Source organism: Phalacrocorax aristotelis, chromosome 3 (genome assembly GCF_949628215.1).
Source record: "Phalacrocorax aristotelis chromosome 3, bGulAri2.1, whole genome shotgun sequence".
NCBI classification, from domain to species: Eukaryota; Metazoa; Chordata; class Aves; order Suliformes; family Phalacrocoracidae; genus Phalacrocorax; species Phalacrocorax aristotelis.
The window spans coordinates 14,722,387-14,746,926 of NC_134278.1; the positions used below are offsets into that span (position 1 = coordinate 14,722,387).

The window sequence follows — 24,540 nt, forward strand, 5'->3', positions numbered from 1 at the left end:
AGTGTTTAGAAATGCAAAAACAAAGCAACTCAGTCTACAATCATGAACAGATGAGGCATGATTTGTAAAAGGTAAGGAAAGTGTTGCTTGCTTCTGAACATCTCTGAAGAATTTCTTAACCAATGGGCTGAAGATTAGCATTGTGGCAAAAGAAATAATGAATTTCTAAGTTTTGAAGTGGTCATGCATACCTAGAACTTTCCTCATTTCTTCTATTTGAAAAATATATTTAAAAATGTCTAAAAAGAGAAGTTCAGGATGACTCATAATGTTTTGTTTCACTTCTCCGTTCACCCATGAAACTAAACCACATTTAAAAGTAAACAGACAAACAAATAAACAAACAAAACCCATTAAGACTGTTGTTTAATGAAATTTAAGCATTTCTCACATGACTGACTGAATATGTGATTCAAACAATACATATATGCATTGCTGAACTGTAGTCTATTTGAAGAATTTTTTTATTTTAAAAAATATACTGCAAGCATTTTATTACAAAATGAGATAATTAACAACTGTGGAACTGTGGGAGTTTGGTTTTTTTATGTTTGCCTTTGTTCTTCCCCCCCCACCCCCCACCCCGATGCCAAGTCTAAAACCAATTATAAAAGAGTTTATCAAAAATATGTTTGGTACATCATGCACAATGAAGTGAATATCCTTTCCACTGCAACTTTTGAGTTTCTGAATCTGTTCCAATTCTCCTTCTAATACATTTTTGCTTCTTTGCTATTGTTATTTTGCATCAGAATACAATCAGGTTCCTAGACCTTTCCTCCTAATTTCATCAAAATGCTAATGAGCTGGATTTGTTCACCTTTTTAAAGAATATTGAGCTGCTTCTTGAGTAACAATCTAATAAGGAGATGGACGTATACTTCTCATACTTTTGAAGTTCGATATAATTTCTCTAAAAATATGTTAGAGCAAACAATGTAGAATCTGCTTTGCCTGGTATTTTAAAAATAATAAAGAAAAAACATTATAAGAAGAAACACAATAACATTTAATTCATTTGATAGCTATGATTAAATGTGAATGTCAAACTTGAAAAAGTTCAGAGATATGCCAGGAGAGCAAGCTTGCTTTTCTGCAAGTTCATGTTCCTATGAAGAGTTTAATTAATACCCTTTTTCCTGAATCACACAGCTTCTATAATGACCAAAGAGAAAAGAAAGAAAAAAACAAATAAATAAAGAATTGTCTCAAATTACATACATACCTGGAGAAATTATTGAACATTTTCAATAAAAGCAAAAGAGGTTGCTTTTAGTCCATAATATTAAACAAGACTATGATGTTATTCCTTACGAGCTCTGGATTAGTAAAGGCAATTATTATGTTCAGCGGTGTAAACCCTGGTCCTGAGCTAGTACTGATATCTTCCAGGGCAAGTAGAGAAAATTAAGGACTCAGGAAGTAACTTTGTGCTGGTGGACACTGGTTACAGGTGATCAGTCAGACTATAGTTGGGTAGAATATCATCTCTTAAAATTAAAACCATAGAATCATTAAGGTTGGAAAAGACCTCTAGGATCATCAAGTCCAACCGTCAATGCAGCACTACCATGTCTCCTAAACCATGCCCTGAAGTGCCACATCTACACATCTTTTAAAATACTTCCAGGGATGGTGACTCCACCACCTCTCTGGGCAGCCTATTCCAATGTCTGACCACTCTTCCACTGAAGAAATTTTTCCTAATACCCAATCTAAACCTCCCTTGATGCAGAATGAAGACATTTCCTCTCATCCTATCACTAGTTACTTGGGAGAAGAGACCAACACCCACCTCACTACAACCTCCTTTCAGGTAGTTGTAGAGAGCAGTAAGGTCTCCCCTTAGCCTCCACTTATCCAGGCTAAACAACCCCAATTCCCTCAGCCGCTCCTCATAAGACTTGTGCTCTAGACCCTTCATCATCTTCATTGCCCTTCTCTGGACACACTCCAGCAACTTGATGTCCTTCTTATACTCAGGGGCCCAAAACTGAACACAGTATTCAAGATGTGGCCACATCAGCATTGAGTACAGGGGCACGATCACTTTCTAACTCCTGCTGACCACACTATCTCTGATAAAAGCCAGGATGCTGTTGGCCTTCTTGCCCACCTGGGCACACTGCTGGCTCATGTTCAGCTGACTGTCAACCAGAACGCCCTGGGTCCTTTCTCCCAGGCAGCTTTCCAGCCACTCTTCCCCAAGCCTGTAGAGTTGCAGGGGGTTGTTGTGACCCATGTGCAGGACCCAGCACTTGGCCTTGCTCAACCTCATTCAATTGGCCTCGGCCCTTCAATGCAGCCTGTTCAGGTCCCTCTGCAGAGCCTTCCTACCCTCAAGCAGATCAACACTCCCACACAACTTGGTGTCATCTACAAACTTCCTGAGGGTGCACTCGATCACCTCATCCAGATCACTGATGAAGATATTAAACAAGACTGTCCCTAACACTGAGCCCTGAGGAACCCCAATTGTGACTGTCTGCCAACTGGATTTAGCTCCATTCACCACAACCCTGGATCCTCCTCCCGGCCCTTCTGGTAGATGGGTGTCACATCAGCAAGCCTCCAGCCATCTAGGACCTCCCCTGTTATCCAGCACTGCTGGTAAATGATGGAGCATGGCTTGGTGAGCTCCTCTGCCAGCTTCCTCAGTACTCTTGGGTGGATCCTGTCTGGACCCAGTGACTTGTGAGTGTCCAGGTGGAGCAGCAGGTCATAAACTGCTTCCTCCTGGATTATGGTGGGTTTGTTGCACTCAGTGTCCCTGCCATCCAGCTCAGAGGGCTGAATATGCGGGGAATAACTGGTCTGATTGTTAAAGACTGAGACAAAGAAAGCATTTAGTACCTCAGCCTTTTCCTCAGCCTCAGTGGTAAGGTTCCCCTCAGGCCCAGTAGAGGATGGAGATTCTCTTTGGTTCTCTTTTTGTTGTTAATGTATTTGTAAAAACATTTTTTGTTATCCCTTATAACAGTGGCCAAATTGAGTTCTAGCTGGGCTTTTGCTTGCCCCATTTTCTCCCTGCAGGACTTAACAAGGTCTCTGTACTCTTCTTGTGTTACCTGCCCCTTCTTCCAAAAGCAGTAGACTCTCGTTTTTTCCTGAGTGCCAGCAAAAGCTCCATGTTCAACCAGGTCAGTTGTCTTCCATACTGGTTCATCTTGCAGCACTTGGGGACAGCCTGTATCTTCTGAATTCACTCGCAAAATTCGGCTTTTGTTCCATGACCTATAAACACAAGAAATATACTATAATTATATTAAAATAATGTTATAATTTGCAGCCTGCTCGTGCGGACAAAGTTGTGAAGAATGCATGGTGGAGGTTAAAGATACCTTAATGAAATGAAACTAGACTAGTGTTAGTATAAGTTATAGTTAGCAGTGAGGACAATAAATATCAGACAGATTACAAAGGGAATGTGTAGGTTCGCTGTCATGTAATCACACTGTAGATATCTGTAAATCAGACGTTTCTTTCTGTGCCTCTCTCAATATCCCTATCTAAATTCTATAAATGATGCAGATGAACAGGGACTTTTAGGATATATTCCCCTGGTCTGCTTAAGGTGCTTTGCACAATGACATAAACCATAATGACATAAAGCATGACAATGACATAAACCACAATGACATAAAGCATGACGTAGAACATGCATTTCTGGGTTACTAACATGTCAGTTGGTCAAATATTCACCTCTGGAGTGTTTTAGAACAATATTTTTTTTTTCCTTTTTAACCATGGAAATGTGTTTTAATCCACATGTGAAATAAAAAAAATATTACTGGTAAAGAAGACAGTGAAATAGGAATGAGTGACATTGGTGAAAGTTTTAGAACTAGGATTTATTTTTCCTAATGGAGATGTGACAACAAAATATGCATAAGCAAATGCACAAAAGGCACCAAGCTCTCAATAATTTTTTTTGTCTATGGCCTAAAGCATGTTTAATTATTCTATGCACAGAGAACAATTTCAACAGGACAGACTGAAAAGAAAAACCCCAAACCTCATAATATTGTGTAATTGACAGGGAACAAAAGAAGTATTAAAACTTTATTTAATAAATTCAACGACTCAACTCCCCCAACCCTCTCCCCAAAACCACCTGAATGAGTGTACTACCCAGTAGTTGGCAGGTTTAACAGCCTACACTGCTTTGTAAAAGTAGCTTCTGCAGGTAGTCAGGACTGATCCCACCACTTGATCCTGAACTGCCTCCTGGGTAACCTTGTAAGTGCGTCAGTCCTGGAAAGCCTGTGTGCCATTGGAGGGACACACATGCCAATAGCCAGCCTTGGGTCTCAAGAAGGGACCTGTAACCTGCCCTTAAGGCATCCTCAGCTGTCAGTCTCAGAGACAGTTCTTTAAAAGTTGATGCCTGCATATTTTTTTAAATTATTATTTTCTTTTAAATATTCTCAAACGATGCATTTCATTTTAAACATTTTTGCAAATAAAACTGGAGGTTCAGTTTGGCACACTCCATGTTTTCTTTTAATAACACCAATCATTCATTTGTTTTCCAAGTTTGACTCCTTGCATAGATATGTAGGGATTCTTTTTTCTTTTTTTCTTTTATTCACCAGGAAACCAAAATCCCAGTTATAAGAACACTTCTTTGAGGTAAACTTGTCTGTAAACTGGTCTGTATGGAAATTGTTTCTTAATCCTTGTCAGCTAATGATATGTGTCTGTATAAAAAATGAGGATCTATTCCCCTTCTGAAATAATTATTTTCTACCTAATACAATAGTGGGTGTTCCCATTAACCATGTAAATGGTTAGTTGTTTTAAGGCTTACTAAGCCTTTGAACTCAGTAACATACTATGGCAATGAGTTCTACCAGTTAAACAGATTTCCACTGTGAAAAACAGATGTTTTGTCATCAGTTGTAAATCTGTTCTTATCAATTTACTTTAATTTCACTTTAAAAAGGGTAAACAAGTCTTTGAGTTTGCTGTTCGCTTGTTATTCCTATAGCTTTATGTACCTTTTCTTCTGCAATGTATGACTATCTTTTCAATCCTTCTTCCTTTGTGATAAAAAGTAAATCTTTGCTTTACATCTGCACTTTTAACAAAAGCTATTACTAAAGCACGTTAGTCACAAGTAAACTTTGGGATGAAACCAGACAGAAAAGTGCAGTAGGAGTTTTCATAGATAGAAGAATTATCAATGACAAGCCCTCAGGTAAAGATCAATTGCTTGAATTCAAAACTTCTTTAGCCAGGTTTCAGGTAAAAGTTGGAAGAGATGGAAAAATATCGGGACTTTCAATAACTCTTGTGACATTTGTTAGCTCTTGATGATGTGACCTTCTGTTGTCCATTTCAGAAGAAAGGTAGGAGTTGCTTCATTCTCCAGTGAGTCTGGCTGCATGTATGAGGGATCAAAATGCACAGGTTGAAAAGCTTTCAAGAGCAGATGAACCTCTAGACCCACCATGCTTTGTCAAAGTGGTTGAAATAGGTTTGCTGTTCGCTAAAGTGAACTGAGTTCTGACTTCCTGACCTTTTTTTGTTTCACATCCAGTGTCAAGCCCTGACAATACTGCTGCAGGTAAGGTTATTTTCTTGACATTCCTCAGTAACATGAGTTTCTTCAAAGTACTTCTAAAATGACAGTTTTCGTAACCTGAGAGGAAAGAATTTGCAAATATAGCAATATCTGTGATTGCAGATATTCAATCAGAACTCTCCCTTTTTGGCAGAAGACATTGAAAGAGAACAGCCACAGGGAAGAAATGAGGTTTGTCCAGTTTCATGGTTGAAAAGGTACTCCCAGAAGTAGAAAATGAGGGACTCCATTCCCATTTTAGTCTCATGGATACTCAGTATATTATTCAACAGCCTTCTGCAAATATACCTATAATAGTAAAATTACTTTTTTTTTTTATAGTAGTAAACGTGCCAGATCCCATTTTCTGTATCTGATCCTAGTTGTTTTAGTCTGGCTCTGTGCCTATGAATCGTTTGAGAGATTAAATCTGAGGCAGAAACTGCTGAAGATTGTTCTAACAGTGGCTAGTTCACTGTGCTGCTTAATTTGCTAGTACATGCATACAGCACAGGGATGCTAGTGCAAGTGCCCACAAGCAGTTTGTTGGCATTTGTGTGGTACTCGTTCTAAGCTAATTTATCTGTGTAGGCATCATGCTGATGGAGCTGGATTGCTGTTCTTGGTATAGGCATACTTCCACTATTTCAGTCCCTCATTAATAAATGGGATAGGAAGGAAGGGGGATAGTACCTCCTTTGTTAATGCTAGTTGTTTAAATCATAAGCCATAGTAGAAATTGTTTTTTTCTTTCATTGTACTTGAGAAATGCTAGGATTTAAGTAACAGCTGGGTGATTTAAGATGCTCAGGTCCTGCAGTAGCCTGGCTGATTTTAAATAAGAAGGGCAATTGAATATTTTTTAGTTTCACCTTAGAAAAGCAACACCTTTTTCTTTAAAGAGAAATATATGTAACCTGGATGCAGTGAAAAAAACCAGCTCATTTCCAAGTTTAAGATGTACCTAACTTATTTATTTTCTGAGTACTTTGCAGCCATTCGTCATGCTCAGCAGGTAGTAGCCAACCTGGAGGAAGTGCATAATAGTGTGAACACAGATGGGATTTCAGCTGAACTTAGTTTTCCTGTCATGGAGTAGTGTGACACCAAGATGAGAAAAAATTGCTCACATTGAGCTGATAAAATAATTAGCTCGGTCACATAATTACTGTTAGTGCTATGTGCTATCCCTGCCATCAGGTGCTTTGTCCTGCCCGCAAGACACTAAAACCTAATATAGAACAAATGATCTCAGCATGTCATCTGCTTGATGTCTCCACTACAATCACTTCTGAAGACAGACTGAGCACATTCATGTATTTTCATTCATTATAATTGTCTCTAGTGCCTCAACAGAATTGAAGACAAACAACCATGCCTTGGCTTCAGGAGAAAAATGCCACTGCCATTCTAAGCTGGAAATAGTGATTGTCGATCAAAAGTATATTTATTTTCACAATTGTAGTTAAATCACAAGAACAACAGCAACAAGAACCTCAAAATAATACCTTAAGAAAGATACAAAAAATATTTAAGATTTGAGATCAATATTAGTAGTCTTTGTGCAATGTTGTGTATTATATGCTGCAATTCCATACTATTTATAGCTCATACTGTGAGAGCTGAAGTAATGTATTGCTTTGACAGACCTGTACTTGAAGTATATTTATGAAGTAGGCTTATATTAATATGAGAAGTCAGAAGTGTCTACATTTCACAACAGATGAAGCCAAGATGAAAAAAAGACTAGAAAAAAAGATTTTTTAAGAAAACATCTTGAATCACCAAGGTGATTCTCCCTCCCCCATTTGTTGATGGAACACCACAAGGTTCCCAATACCTGTTGAATTGCAGCATATTCACTTCTATAGAGGAGAGCTCTAAAGCTTTCAGGAACCAAAGTGACCATGCAAATGATGATGTATCCTGAATAAGCTAACGTTTGTAGAGACGCTATAATAAAATAGGTTTTGGCTTTGTACTTAATATCTCAAATTCTCTGATTAATAATATCCTTAATTTAGTGTCATTTACCTCACCAGCAATATTATACAGAAATTGTTGAATGAGAATTAAGTTTCATTGAATTTCTACGGTAAATTGTCAGGTCCACATAGACTCATGCTTTGCCCTCTCCCTGGTTCTTTCTGAGACAACCATCCATTCTGTAATCTGAATGGTGAAAGGATCCTTCACTGCTTAAATAATTCAATGCTGTAAAATAGCACACATGAAAGAAATTAGACAAATAAACACGTCTCCAGAATCTGACAGATGGAAAAGATTTTCCTTTTAAAGGTATGCCTAGATCAGGATTTTATTTTAAGGTGAACATTTAACATTCTGGGTTTGTAATATAAATTGGACTGCCTTAAAATCTAGTTTTATAGTATCGGAGGCCAGGTTTGAAAATTATCCATATTTATTTGTTCACTGAAAGACAATCAAATGTATGAAATGAATTAAAATACTAATTTCTGAATATCAGTTAAAGTGTCTGTCAATTATTGAATCTTGTCTATGAAGGAGGGTAGGCTGTGGGTCTTACAACAGGAAACATATTGATAGAAAGGAAAAAACGCATCATGAAAGAGGAAACCTGTTGTAGGAGAACTGTTACATGGACAAACCAACAGCAACAGTACAGTGTAGCACAATTCCCACCTCTAGTCTGAATAATCCTTAATGTGCGATTTATCAAAATGCATTGACAGCTACTGCCGGACTAGCTATAAGTCCCAACCAGGCATGAGTCCCAGTATGTGTAGTAGCGTACAAATTCATAGAGTAGCCCTGTATCCCAAGGGGTTTGTACTCTGCTCTACACAATACTTAACTTTAAGAAGGATGGGTTAATGGAGTATGAAAGAACTGTTAATAGGATGATACACTTAGGATGGAAATTGGTATAAAATTGATAATGGACTTCTGCAGAACAGTCTTGAAAGCTATCTCCTACAGCTAAGCTTCCTATCCCTTTCCCTAATTAATATCTGGTTTTGGCTGCTTGCAGCTTAGCACAATAATAAATATGGGGAGATACTGTCCAAGTCACCACCTGAGGTTTTGTGGAAGTATCAGTTAAATCTTGACCATTTCCAAGAAGATGAATAGGGAAAATACACTGCTGTTAGAAACTAGTAGCAGCAACGAGTAACAGCAACATCTTTATTCTTGGTGAAAGGACAAAACTTTTGAAATAGGAGACAGACTGCCATTTTGATGTAAGGAATGTGATTTTTGTCCCGCCATAAAAATTTACTCAAACTTAACAAACGTTATAAACATTTAAAATATATTATTTTGAAAATACATGACTAAGCCATTCTGTTGGAACCTTCTGAGATGTAATTTCATTTGCTACTAAATGTAATAGGACAAAAATGTCTGAATTTCAGTTATTTCTATTCTAAAGCTAATTATGAAAAGCAAATAATAATGTTCTGCCATTTAGTGAAAGGTTTTGCTGCTTTAATGCTATTTTAACACAGCTGTTTAATTCCCCCGTTAGTGGCAATGTTTTTAAATAGATGTAGAACTATTTACATTTTTCTGAACATCATAATCAATATGTGTATCTTTTAAGTATAACCCAATTCTAATCTTTTTTCCTGTTCTACAAGACTGCAAAATTCACTGTTGCATTCTAAAATTCAAAATGATCAAATGATCATAGATAACAAGCATTCAAAATGTATTGTGCATAATTATAATATTCTTTCTCCATTTGTCCTTCTGCTTCCTGCTGTCTCTGTTGCCCACCAGTGAGTTATACATTTAAGAGGAGGAAAGAAATCTATTGACTGTGGAGTCGAATTCAGTTAATATGCCTCACACTAGCAGGACAATGCATGTAACACAGCAGGCCTAATTTGCTGTCCATCTCTGGCTATGAATATTACCACCAAATGTCTGCAGTCAAGTGGTTTTCATTACACTGGAGTTCTCTGGTGTGGGATTCTCTGCGAAATCTAATGACCAAAGTTCTTTATTTGGAAAAGTACTCTTTTACAAAGGCATTCTGCTTGGGCACCACAAACAAGTCAAGTACATAAAAAAGTACATGAAAATGCAGCATGTCATAGTATCTGAAGCACGGTGTAACCAATGAAACAACCTTCCAAAGGAGTAGCAAAGGAGCAGCTTGGTAGCTTTTATATATAAGTATATATATTTCCTTGGAATGGGTTCTTCTAATTGATTGTCGAGTGCATGAAAACAATTCAGTACATTATTTTTCTGGAAGCAGAAAGCATGGATGTGGCTTTGAAAGGCAAATTCTGCTGAATATGCAAGGTTAGTGTTACATTTAAAGCCAAAAGATAAGTTCAGCAGGGGAACTTCTTTCTTCAGATAGTTGCTACAGTAATCAGAGCCCTGGTTTATGCCTGGGTTATCAAAGGTGCCGCACACTCTCTGACATATTCAATACCTTGTTCTCATTATGCTCGTTGCTAGTAGCACTAAGCGTTCCTTTATTTTTACACTGAGCCATTCACTATGGAGAGCAGGGAGAGGGGGAAAAAATCTAGACATTTTTGAGTTGTATAAATCTTTTTAGAGCATTTATTAAGAGATAAAGATTTCAGTGCATCTGCACACACCTGTAATTGTCCTAATGCTCTACAATATTCTTAAAGTTCTTTCCTGTGATCATGCCGAGTTCCTTTGTGGTTTAGTGACAGCCAGGCAGAGGAGGCTATGTTCTAGTCCACGCTGCAATTTACAATGTACAACAAAGTAGCTGCCCTTTGGGCTTGAGCAGAGCTACTCAGAGAGTAGGTAGTTTAGGCTTATCCAGGGTGTTACAGGACGACTCAGCCTTCTTTAAGACACATGGGTATAGGACAAGAAAATAGACAACTATGTTTTCAGAGGATAGGTCATGGAATGGAGCCATTTTAGCACATGTCATTATATGTTGTACTGCTGATATTAATAAATTGCAAGTAAATCAGTAGCCAGTTCCCATGCCTGAAAAAGTAAAAAAAAATAATCTACTGGGAATTTCCTGAGGCTACCAGTGATGTTGTAGCCTGTTTCTTCTTAGGATTATCTTTGAAATGGCCTGGGGAAACCACTGTAAACAAGACTCTGCAGGAATTTACTCTGATAACTAACCTAAAGGTCTCCATGGAAGGAAAGAATCCAATTGGAAGAAAGTAGTTTAGTCAAAAAAAACCCTCTCAAAATATACACACCGATTTCAAGTGTGTTCTAATTTAAGGGTGAGTAATCCTGTACTTTTAATTCGGCTAGCAACTGGACCAGAAACATAAAGGAAAATGTCAGTAAGCAATTTTAACAAATTTTGAGACTTTGTTGCTGTCTGGAAGCACGTCTAATCCTTTCTAAATCCAGTCAATCCAAATCAAAAGCAATACATATAATGATATGAGGGAGAGACACCTCTAAGGACACAGGTTTTGACAAAAGAGTTATGTAACATCTGCAAACCATAATCGATGATGATGGTGACAAAGATAATGATGATGATAAAGAGGAAAATAATTATGAAAGGAAATTTAATTGTGTAGGAGGCTTCTCAGTACCCCTGGGATGATCAGGGGACTGGAGCATCTCCCTTCTGGAAAAGGCTGAGAGACTTGGGTTTGCTCAGCCTGGGCAAGAGAAGACTGAGGGGGGATCTCATCAATACTTATAAATATCTAAAGCATGGGTGTCAAGAGGATGGGGCCAGTATCTGTTCAGTGATGCCCAATGACAGGACAAGAGGCAATGGGCACAAACTGGAACACAAGAAGTTCCACCTCAATATGAGGAAAAACTTCTTTCCTGTGCAGGTGCCAGAGCAGTGGCACAGGCTGCCCAGGGAGGCTGCGGAGTCTCCTTCCCTGGAGACATTCAAAACCTGGGTGGACGCGTTCCTGTGCCCCCTGCTCTGGGTGTCTCTGCTCAAGCAGGGGGGTTGGACAAGATGATCTCCAGAGGTCCCTTCCAACCCCTACCATTCTGTGATTCTGTGAAATGCCAGCAACAAGAAGAAAGAGCTACAATACACACAAGGGAAAAACACAAGATCTGACTGTCTTCTGGTTTGTGGCATAAAACAGTAAAATGATGACAAAGAAAATTATATTATTTTTATTCCTCATTTGCATGGCATGACCTATGAAAAAAGTAGCATTTAACAGAACCACTTGCATTACTGCAGTCTAAGGATGGTGCCCCTAATGGTACCGGCACTGTGAACAATATCATTAAAAACTGTTTACCTCCTATGGCCATTGTTCCTACCGTTATGTGAGCTGCATGAAGCCTGAGGTCAAATTTGAACTGAGACTTTAGAAGCAAACCTCCTGAGCTAAAATATGAATTCAAGCTGTTTTGGGATTATCCAAGAAAGTCAAAAGGAGAGACAGTGTACCTTTTATTTTTAAGTCATTACAGAAAAAGTAAATACCCTGGAAGGAAAAGGAAAAAGGGGGAAAAAATAGGCTGATGATTGTGAATGATTTAATAGTGAGTTACATAAAATGCTGAGAACATATAGAACTATAAACCAAAAGCAAGACTATCGCTAGCTGTGTTTTTTAACTCTAGTGGCTGAATTACACTGTATTATTTTTAACTAGCATGAGACACAAATCCAGCAGCTGCTACTCAATTTTAACTGACAGCATTCAGTATCAAATAACACACTTTTCTATGTTATGTTTTAATATCACCAGAAAAATATTGCTGTCAGCAAATAATAGAAAGGGATTAAAAAAGCACTTTTTTTCCCAGTTCCTCAGTTCATTCTGCATCACAAAAGAGAAACTGAAAAAAGGGAAAACCAGGCATGCTTATTTCAACACCTCTAAGAAATAATGTAAATGAAGAAAAAAATTAATCAACTTATGGTTAGCCATTTTTACATATCAAAGTTTCTGTTATGCAGAAGGAAAAACAACCCCTACAATAATTAAAGTGTAAATATCTATCATAAATTGAGTATTTTTTATATTATATATCATTTGCAAAGTTAAACTCAGCCTCACAGTAGAGCACTAAATATTCAGTGCTCTACTGTGATGCTGATTTTAACTTTGCAGGATATAGTGAAGTAATCACAGACCACTAATCAATAATTTTATTATCATCTTTTTTCCCTATATGCAAAGGCTTTACAAAATTAGATGGTTTTTTCTCCCTTTTTAGGGGTAGAAATGAATATTTAAATAGCTGATTCCAGCTACTGTTTTGTGCCCTTGTGGGACTGAACATTTCTAATTAGGTTTCTATAGCCCTTAGCCAAATTACTAGAGTAGCCTTTTCATTGTTTTCTATGCAAAAACGGAGGCCAGTCAGCATTACACGAACTTCTGTCTCAAAGCACACTCCATTGTCACAGCAGTGCATGTGCTCCATTAACTGGGTGCTTGCTTGCTCAAGTGACTGTACTAAGTAGGAGTACTGCTATATCTAACAGCAGACTGTACTGTTAAAGGGAAGTTGTTAATTCTAGAAATGCACTGAAGCCAATTTTTAAAAATAACACCATATGTATCTGTTGGTAGGATCCTAAGGTTTTGGATCCTAAGATCTTAATAGACCACTTCTAACTCTACCCAGAATGGTTTGGAAGGGGCAATTACTACATATGGTCTTATACTTCATTAAGTTTGAGATAATTCCAATATTTTTCTAGGGTTAAGTGAAAAAAAAGGAGTAAAAGCTGGCATGTAATCAGGATGCAGTGGAATAATTAGTCACAATTTCATTTGCTGTCAGTGGTCAAACTATCCTTTCCAGACATTGTACTAAGCACTGTAAAAATGAATAATAAAAAAGGCTTTAATTGGGGCACATCCCTAGGGCAGGGAAGGAAATAACATCTCCATAGATCCTCTGCTGAACATAGGTGGATGCTGCTCCTGCCCCCTGCCTGAACACAGGACATGCAGTACTGAGTCCTTCAAATGGTGCATAGAAGACAATACAGTGGACAATGTTTTGTTCTTCCTTTTGTTTTTTTTCTAACAGAGTAGCTAGTACTAATGCATCACTCAAACTCTGGCAATGCAAGTGAATCTTTAAGTCATGGGGCTGTCTCTGTGAGTCCTTACCATTGAATATTGGGAGCCAAGATGAAGGTAAATGAGTTACACTCATTTATTAAGACATAATATGACCAGATTTTCAGATCCCAGACCTAAGAAATCCTGTCTAGGTAAGGAATGTGTTGCCACTCTGACTATATCAAGAAAGCCTCTGAACAGGGAGAGCTTATAGCAGGATAACAGCTCTTGAAGCAACAGTTTATATTGCTGTCCTAAATGAAAGGCACTATATATAAACTGGATTTGTGTTATATTTTTCATGCCTTTACATGTATTTGTTGTCGTGGCTATTGTTTGAATGGCATAGATACATAAGGCTCTACTAGATCGGTAATTAATAATAAATAATCCTAGCATTATCAGCATACAAAAGCTACACAAGTATTTAAGTCCAAACCTTCCAGCTTCGTAACTGACAGCAAGAAGAAATTGATCAGGGGACTGAAGCATCTCTTTTATGAGGAAAGGTTGAGAGGCTTGGGTTTGTTCAGCCTGGACAAGAGAAGAAATATCTGAAGGGTGGGTGTCAAGATGATGGGGCCAGTCTCTTTTTCACTGGTGCCCAATGACAGGACAAGGGGCAATGGGCACAAACTGGAACACAAGAAGTTCCACTTCAATATGAGGAAAAACATCTTTCCTGTGAGGGTGCCCGAGCAGTGGAACAGGCTGCCCAGGGAGGCTGTGGAGTCTCCTTCCCTGGAGACATTCAAAACCTGGGTGGACACATTCCTGTGCCCCCTGCTCTGGGTGTCTCTGCTCAAGCAGGGGCGTTGGACAAGATGACCTCCAGAGGTCCCTTCCATCCCCAACCATTCTGTGATTCTATGATTCTGTGAAGAATGACAATGAGCTCTTAGAAACCCAAATCTCAGACTATGCAAGGCTATAAAAATCATAATTGAAATTCTGATTTATATCTGAAAGCACATTCAAAGCCAGAAAAGAAATTTAGTACAGGTGTCAGCAGTATTGACAAAGATTTTTGTTCTGCATTCAGTTAGAGTCAAACAATTCAGCAGAGATGATGATCGTACCTTGTTCAAGAATATTGAAAAGGAGATATCTTTCAAAATTAAAACTGCACCTAATTGTGAAGGCTTTGGCAAGTAACGACGTCTGTTTCATGAAAGACCCTTGCAATATTTTACTACTGTTCCCCAGCATTATTTATATTTCTTCTGTGTTTTAGACATCAAAAGCCGCTTCCTGATTCTTCCCAGAAGCCACAGGAGGAGTATTTCACTAGACTTCATTTCACTGGGTAGTGGCTATTATTAAGAAATATTTATACCACATTACACCACAATGTTTAAATCAAACTAAGGATTCTAATATTTTAAGGCACTACAAAAAAGTGTCACTTTTAGCCCAGAAAATTACTATTTGATATTGACTGTTGTCAGTGCCCTACTCCAGATAAGATGACCCTAGTCTGACAACAAAATGGCAATGGATAAATACTAACAATAATGTCTTATTTATTTTCTGTCCTAGAATATCATAGTCTTCTTGAACTCCAGTACACCATTCACCATCGCATGCTGTCAAAATGCATCTGAAATGCAGAATACTTGTGTTTTCAGTACATTAAATGGAATAAAGCAGAAATAAGAGATAAAATGATAGCACTATTTACTTTTCCTGATGTTACTTCATCTAATCAAAAGCTGAGAGCCACCTGATGTTTTAAGTTTGCAGCAAATTATTTCCCCAGATGTTTTCAGTGGCTGAATCTCCATCATTTTTTATTTTTAGATTGACAATTTCTCAGATGAGCTGCAGCTTTCTATTATTAGTTAAAATATGAACAAGAGCTCTGTCAGAAGTATTTTTCCTCTAAACTTGATAATGAATCCAGGATAAGATTCCATACTGAGATTTGATTCCTTTGACTGGGTGCCCAGACAGGTAAGAAGATCTAAACTAAACTAAAATCAATATGCGTATGGCCTCATTCCACTGCCCTAGGTTTGCTCTTACAGCTTCTTATAACTTTTAGGAAAGAACTATATTACCTTTGAGTTTTCTTTCTCCACTCCACACATACTAGCCAGGAAAACACTAGAAATAGCAAAAGCAGAAACCTTATAAGCTGCTACCTGTAGCTGCAATCAAGCTGTCCCTAATAACTTCAATAATCAACTGAAAACTGCCTACTGTGGGGCCTGAAAGCTGTGCACTTCCAGTCACCTCTCTTAATTTAATGCTGAGAGTCATCTAAATTTCTAACGTGGCAGAGGCACGTTAGCGCTACCTTGTCATTAGGATGCAACAAAAACATAGGTCTCTAGGTATTTGTAGTTGGTTATAGTTTAACAAAAAATAATTATTGACATTTGCAATGCATATTATCTCAGTCTATTAAAACCAACAAAGATCCCTCCTCCCCAAACAGATAACCTGAGCAGTGTATCTGTTTCAAAGAATAAGGCCATGACACAAACATATCATTCTACTAACATGTAAAACAAGGTTGTTAATTTTTTTTTAAACAAAACCTGTTTTGATTGAGAAATTAAAGTGATGAAATCTCTTTAAGTCCTCATGAAAATCTGCTCAAATTTGAAAACAGTTCAGTTTGTACAGAATCTTCCTTAGATCTCTGCTTAATTCCTAAGAGATTTTGTCCATCTTTAGCAGAGATTGCCTTCCCCTGTAAGCAAATACCTCTGAAATCCATTAAGTAAGTGTGTGTCTCACCCATCTGGTGTACTGAATTTCACAAGGGATGACAACTCACAGGTGCCACTAGTTATTTTATATTGCTTGATATGATCCACAGAGTGGATCTAAATTTTCCACCTTTGAAAGACTGCATAAAAAGAAAGAAGAGCCTTCTAGTTAAAGCAGTTACCTGGTGACTGAGACAGCAGAGTTCTTGCATGGGAATATAATTCTCTGATTGTAGTTATGTCACTGAAACTCAGTTTTTCAGAGGAGAGTACCAACTACACATTTCTCATTTTCTAGGTGTCTAACTGAGACTGTAGGGTCTGATTTATAGGAAGTGCAAATGTAGTCAATAGAGATTGTGCTTTGAATGTATAAAATGCAATATAAACACTCTGCAAAATCAGAGCCTGCATTTCTTATACTGGACAGCTAGAATTTCTAGATACTCTTGAATTAAATCAATCAAAGGCAACAAACCTTACTTAGTAAAACGGGGATAATACACTGTTCATCTTACAAGATCTTATGGAAATAAATTCACAGTTTTATGTGAAACAGCTATGATTGTGGGGGCAAGCAGGGGGAATGGGACAAAATGAATAATATTACGTTAAGAAAAGTAATTAAACATAAGTCCACGCATCACAAAATGAGAAGAGATAATAATATAAACTATACTCAGACTGAGGAAAAGTAGTTCAGGAACATATAATAAATATTATAATAAAACTGGATTAATAATTTAACTTTTATTTTTCTTTTTTAAATCTTACATTTTACATGCTTACTTAGAGCTTTAACACGGTTCTATTTTTTCCTTTCACAGTTCTTTTATAAATACCATTTTTTTAAAAAATAAAAGTGTCCAAGTTATATTGTGAATCACTGAATTTAAAAGAAATTGGTTTTTTTGTGTGACTGGTATTAAAGACCAAGATTAGAATACCTTCTTCAGACACCTAACCCAATAGGTAAGGTGTGCATTGTTATACATAGAGAGAATTAGGTAGCTCTGCAGGGGAGGGATATAATTCTACACAATGGTGAAGAAATGCAACAAGACAGTTCTATAACACTATTTTTAGAATGTGAATTACAGTAATTTTGGTGCAGTTAATTCCCATACATCACAGAAGAAATTTTCTAACTCTACAAATCAGGAAAAAAAAGGTTTCCCTTCATTTAAACTGGATGATCCTTAATTCAAGGACTTTCTGTTGCTTTGTGGTTCCTGCTGTTTCTTGTAATGTTCCTGGAAAAATGTAATTTTTGCATTATTTGTAGCCTCTAGGTAACACAGAATAAAAATTAAAATAAAATAAAGTAAAATAGGATAAAATCCCTGTGTGGCATTGTATCAGCTAGATACATGACACAGTAATGAATTCAACTTCCTCTAAATTAATGGATATTTACTACCAACATTAAAATAAGGTACTCACAAAATTGCATGTTTAATATTTTGCAAGATTTGTGCTTTTTCCCTCCTTCAACAAATGAACAAATTTAAACAGCTCCATTTATAAATATAAATTATGTGGATATCTATATAAAAAGTTTATCTGAAAAAAACCTGTACAAGTAGATTCCATCTTTATTCACAGAGAATAATATTTCAGATCACAAAAGAACAGCCAACTTTCCCAGTGAAAACAATTGTATTTATTTCATAAGTTGGGTACTTTTTAACAAAAGCAGGATAGAAATCTAATTATCCTAAATTTTTACATTTTTTTAAATTTAACTTTTTAGTATGGTGGTACTGAATATCAGTCTTAGCTTCCTCTTCAGAAAGTTGAAGTCCACTATTTCTTCAAAGAAAAAAATATACAGCTGCTGCTACCCGTGGTGTAAACATGCTTACTGTGCCCTTGAGGGCCTGATCCAACTCAGCTGAAGACAATGTCTTCTGATGGACTTCAGTGTGTAGCTGAATCAAACTTTAAGGGAAAGGCTGACTAAAAAAACAGTTATATCAAACTTTAAAAGAAAAAGGTTATCTCAGCCACAGTCCAAATCATGTCAGCTTTAATAGCAGCTGGATCTGCCCTCAGCCCTTGGCCATTCTATGAACCTTACCAGCAAAGTGGTGTTTAATACAACACCAGTAAGGAACATGCAAAGAAGACAAAAATCACAGTAAAATTTAGTAGAAAGAATAAATAGATTCCTTAACCTGCAAGAACATTTTATCCTCTAACCAAAGTGTAGAAATCCTTATGATTTTCAATGGTTTGTGCATGCTCCTGAAAATATTACAAAGCGTAATAAAAAGTCAAACACATAATTGGAGAAATCAACATGCACATTTCACAATATACAGACAAATAGATTTCCCAATTTAATGTGATTTTTAATAGAAAACCTTTAACGTAGCTGCTAAAGCAAAAGAATATCTGCATGGGGTACTGAAGGCTGAATTCATTATTTCAATTAAAGCAACTAGTTCTACAGAGCTCCACTCAAATATCTGAAAGGAGACAGCTCTGCTTGAACATTTCATTTTAATTGTGATGATATTGGCATTCTCCTCATGAAAGCCTCTAAAGGCAGAATGCAAAATAATACAAGATATTCCTGTTTTAATCAGATGCAAAGAAGAGAGGAGAATAATCTTAAATATAAGAGAAGAAAATAATTAACAATCAAATATAATGATAGTATTGTTATGCTGATTAGGACCCTATGAATGCAGCTTAGTACTGGAATTCATCAGAAATTTTTGCTCTTTATAAGTGTCTGTGGAATGAGGTAAATTCAGGGTATAAAAACAGGAGGAGGGTTTGTTATTTTTTTTTCATTTATGAAGCGCTAAAGAATTAGCATATTTCTTTTACTAATCAATGAGAGGAAAAGAGTCCTGTTTTTCCCTAAAGCAACTTTTGGTAGCACTGGTTAACTTAATCAACAATAATTCATGGAATAGTACCACTTTAGCCAGGTTTGCAGACGTTCATGTCAGAAAAGCAATGCAAACGAGATGGGTGGGTCTGACTCATGACTTCTAATGAATTTGACAGCAAACGGAATCAGCCATTTAGTCATGGTTGAAGAGGTAATCCTTTCATAATGCTTCAACTTTTACCTTTTCTTGAGCGTACATAAAATCTTTCCAGACTTTCTGAGGAAGTTCAGAAAACGTTGCTTTTCTGTTGCAAGTGTGATGAATATATATCATTCCACAATCCACTCCCTGAGACGAACAGCTCAGGTACGATGTCTGAGAGGAAAGTTTTACTTTTCAGTGTAGAATTTTGCTAGAATTAATCCCTTGGGCTATAATTCCCACCATTTAATATCAACTAAGCTGTGGTTCCCTTTACTGGTTCACATTAAGTAAATACAATTCTACAGCAGTTTCAGCCAGAGTAATAAATGAGCTTCCCCAAGGAAGAGACACTGTTCTAATAAGAGACACCAAGCAATGCATCTGATAGTGCTCTGTGCATGTTAGAAGATAGTAATGCTCCAAAGACTGAAATTCAGCCTTGTGTGAGTTGGTGTTCCGCTTAAAGGTCTCTAAATTGCCAGCAATTTTGAAATGGTAATTTTCTCCCTAAAAGGCATATTTCAGTATGGATACTACAGAGGGCTATTATGTGCTGCAGGGCACTGGGTCAGCTGAGGTTGGAAAAGGCTCCCTCTGGTTTCACAGATGTCAGTAAACTCTCCCTGAATCACAGTAGCTTCAGGGATAAACAACAGAGACTTCAGTTTGTCCTGCTATTCTGAATTGGCTTGCTATGAGTTTGCCAACTTCAGATATGAGAGTGACAGAGATTACAATGACTGTATCAGAAGTACTGAAACATAGTGCTAGAAGGTGAGACAAGCATTTTTCATCATCAGTGAGGTTCAGGTAAGTGGGAAAATATTGAGAAGTTTTAGTGGTAAATTCTGCTGGCATGCATTTAAATTATAGCACCTGTCCAACACAAACCAACACAAGCAAGCATGCACTGTTAAAAATACATTTCAGCAAGGTTGTCTTTTTGTCCAGTGCACAAAAACATGACAAAATACTGTTTTTCTCAAATTCACTGGGCATGTCAAACCGTTCATCAAGACTGTGGCAGTTCCAACCAAACCATTCTCCGCTGAGAACTTTATTCTGGAAATCACTAAGCACATGCATAATATCTGAACATGTGAGAGGCATCTTGCTGACATCTTTAGGTCTATGCTTATGCTTGAAGATAAATAAAAATGTTTGTTGTGGTTTAGCCGGCAACTCACCCCCCACACAGTCACTCGCTCACTCCCCCACTGGTGGGATGGGGGAGATAATCAGAAGGGTAACACTCATGAGTTGAGATAAGAACAGTTTAATAATTAAAATAAAACAACAACAACAAAAATGCAATGGAAAGGAAAACCATGAGAGGCGCAAAACCCAGGGGGCAGGGGAAATGAATCACCAAAACAAACCACACATGACACAACCTGACACCACACCTCCCCAAGTCACAAACTGCCCCCCCCTTAATATACTGGTCATGGTGTCACATGGTATGGAATGAACATCCCATTGGCCAGTCGGGGTCAGCCGCCCCCGCCATGGCCCCACCCCTCCCCGCGGCACAGCATGGGAAGCTGGAAAGGCCCCTGACCACCACAGGCACCACAGTGAAGAGAATTAACCCCTTCTCAGCCAAACCAGCACAATGTTCTACCAGAACAAAATCAAGGTACTCCTTACCTCGACAGGGAAATTTTTAAAAGAAAAATGAGTACACATGCAGAAAGTACAAGAATGCAAATAGCTATCTGTGCAGGCCCAGAAAGGGGCTCTAGTATAGGCAGTAACCCGGACTGCAGCCCTTGGCCTCTGTATTTCACCTTATCTAATAAATTGGTAAAATACAAAACTAATCCTGCCAACAAGGACTGGGTCTGAAGACTTCCAATAACCTGAGCAGTAAATGACAGATAATGCCATGTTCTTTCTGCCTTGCTGAATTGCAGTGGCTCAGCTTAATCACTAAGACTGAGAGTACTTTGTCCCAGCACAGCCACAACTTTCTTATTTAAGACATTCTTTCAAGAAACTTTTGATCCAGACAGTACAAGTCTTGAACAGTAAGTAAAACTTGCCCTATATGTAAACAAAATAGACAATATTTTTTTTGTTGCATAATTTAAGCCACAGAAAGGAAAATCACCAATTATTTGAATGCCGTACACTGTTTCTTTAAAAAAAAAAAAGGAATATTATGAATTATCTAAACATATCCCTGTGGACACTGTTGTTAGTTTGCGATTATTTTTGAGTATAGTTTTGTAAGGTTTTAGATGTTCCAAAAATCCTGGGAACAAAATCTTTTCTAGCTCAACAATCAAGAGGATGCAGATAAAATTGTTCCTGGATATTCCAGGATTCCAGCTCACAAGTGAGCAAGAATAGGCTAGGGGTTTAGTGTTTGGAGGCAACATTTTAGGAAAACTCCTGAGGCCGGACATAAATGCCATCTCATCAGAATTCAGCACTTTACAGAAACTTACACAAGATTTCCCATTTCTCTTTCTTTTTCCTGTAAAACACAAGTCAGAAAAGGGATGAAAAATGAATGGTGACAAAGAGTTTTGCTTCATAGCTGCTATGAGGCTTTCTCAGAAGGTAAATCAGAGTCTGCAAATACTGGGCTGTACATATTTGAAATGTAATAGTCACTTTCTCTTTTTTCTAGTTGTCAGGTTTTGTTCTTCTCCTTCACAAATGAGGAGAGGAAGAAGACAGAAGAAAAATCACAGTAAGATGAAAAGTGATACCCATAAACACAGCTTTCCATCTTAAAGACTCTGCCTTCCTAAATTAAAAGAAAAGGTATATGAAATTAAGACTGCAAATGCATCAGTATATAAAAATGGTGCAACTGCACTCAGAGAATCTGACTCAGTTTCTGACTTTACACTGGCCTTTTAAGCACACTTGAGGAAACAGTCTGTGTTGTGCCTTTTCAAAGAGCAGTAACCTGCAAAAATTCCTTTTTCTGCATCCTCTGAGATTTCTCAGTCTTGTCAGTGCACCTGCAGAAGGAAGCAGCCCTTGACTTGAAAAGTAGGTCTGCATTCACCTGCTTCAGAAGTATCCAACTGGTTAGGATAAACATGGCAACATCTGGCAGATGGAAGCACATGATGGTAGAATAAAAAGTACCACAGTCTAGTGCTTTGTTGCAAGGCACTATTATATTAACTACAGAAACATTTATGCCCCATAAGCAAGGTTCATTGATTTCTGGCTTCCTACATTTCTGAAACTTATTTTGCTTAGTTTGTTGCTGAAGTACCTGATTCAGCAAATCATATGGTTGTGTAATACATGAACTCTTTTGATTAGTTTGCCTGCCTAGCGGCCGACTGATACTACACAATAGTATGAATGGAAATGCAACACATGGCAACACAGTTTGGACCAGCTGGTCTTGGTCGGGGAGGTAAATATCCCTGTCTTGTGTATCTCTTTCTCCTCTACCTCCAGAAAATTTACATCTGCAAAAGTATGTGCTTGAATACTTTAGCTTCAAATAGTTCCAAAAAAAGCCCTAATTTCAGAGCAATTTGAGAACTATGAGAGAAGCCAACTAATGGTATACCTTGTACCTGTTTCAGAGGGAAAATACCTTTGGGAAGGATTGGAATATTAAAGTACAAAACAAGAAAGTGAATTTGGGTTTTACTCTTCTGCTTTTCATCATTGTTGCAGCCTTAAAATTTGTACAAAATAACATAAAATAATATAGTAAGTTTGAAAAATGATCCCAGTGTCATTCCTGTCAGTTAATAATTTACACCAGTCAATTTCTACCCAGTATTTCAAGAAGGTAAGAATCCAGATTCTTCACATCCGTTAAGCATGGATAATGCCCTTACATACATGAATTACCTTAGCCTCTTTATCAATCGTGCAGATGACTTTAGAAAGAGTAGCACAGGAAAGAGAAATTTACCGAAATAATTCTAATAAGGAAAAAAGGTGCAGGATCCACATTTTATGGACTGAATTTCCAGTTATACTCAGTTTTTTAAAAATGTTAATGATTGTAAAATTAGAAGTCCACATAAAGTAAAACCTATATTTGAAGGTATGATTGGGCTAAAACTGCAGACACCTGTTGGACTGGAAAACAATAGGCTTTGATTTAACTTTCTTGCTAACAGTTGGTCAATTACTGGCATTTCTAGCTGGTAATGAAATTATGCAAATTAAATTTCTTCTAGGGCATAGATTTCTATAGTTAAAATTCAATTGTTGGCAGTAATAATGTCAGTATATTTTAAAAGCATGCTTTTGCTTTTTCTAGTAGTATTCTGAGACTATTACAAAATAATCCTGGTTGATATTTCTTTGAGTGTTAGTCTTCATACATAGTACGGTCAAAAATGCCATACTGCCACCATGAGCACTCCAGAATCTGGAGTGGAAAGCTGTCCCATGACTGAAATTCTCTGCTGCTCTAGCTTGTTATAGCTACACTGCTGTCAGTGGAGATGAGCAGATTTACACTGGACAGAGACATTACCCTTGTACAGTCCTCTACTGCAGAGTTATTTTGAATACACACATGCCCTAGTTTGGCTGTGAATTTATACAGGGACATATTTCCAAATAAGGATGAAGTAGGAACTTCTATAGAGCTCTCCCTGAATACATGAATCTCCCACACCAAGCACACTGACAAAAGGAGGTCTGATTTGTCATTTGTGCTTTTGTTAGCCAAAATGATCACAAACCTTCTGTTTCAATATGAAAGATTGCAAGCTATATAGGAAAGGTGCAGGAGCCACAGGAGAAAGCACTTAGAGAAAACTGCTTATTGAAATCCTCACAGCTGGTAGTAGCCTAGAATAGGATCGTTTGGTCAGTGAGGGTGCAAAGGGGTATAAGGTTAAAAATAGAGGAGAAAAATAGAGGATAAAATTGGCCTGAGAAAGGCTGTGACTGAATTTGGCTATTAAGAGCACTTACTTTTATTTTACTGTTCTCCTACTAGGTAACCCTGAAAAAGCATAGCTAATAAAATGCATGTTAGTTTAGCACAGACTTAGATGTTAATTAGGAACTTGGTAACTAGACAAAATTAAACAATGCAGTACATAGAGGGAAAGAACGCAGGGCTCTATCTACAAATACAATCAGAAAGAAAGGAAAGAAAGAGAGACCATCTTGCCTACCAATCTAATATTCCTGGTAAGTAGGAAAATATGTCAAGTCTATTAATCAAGAAGGGC

At 37.4% G+C, this 24,540-nt stretch overlaps 1 long non-coding RNA gene across 1 annotated transcript; it reads right to left on the reverse strand.

The window, feature by feature from the left end:
- Window positions 1-611: 611 nt before the first annotated feature.
- Window positions 612-15,907, reverse strand: LOC142055718 (uncharacterized). Its single transcript, XR_012660002.1, has 3 exons — window positions 15,651-15,907; window positions 14,670-14,903; window positions 612-3,234 (listed from the first exon to the last, which is right to left on the reverse strand). It is a non-coding gene; the product is annotated as an uncharacterized LOC142055718 (long non-coding RNA).
- Between the last annotated feature and the right edge of the window lie 8,633 nt (window positions 15,908-24,540).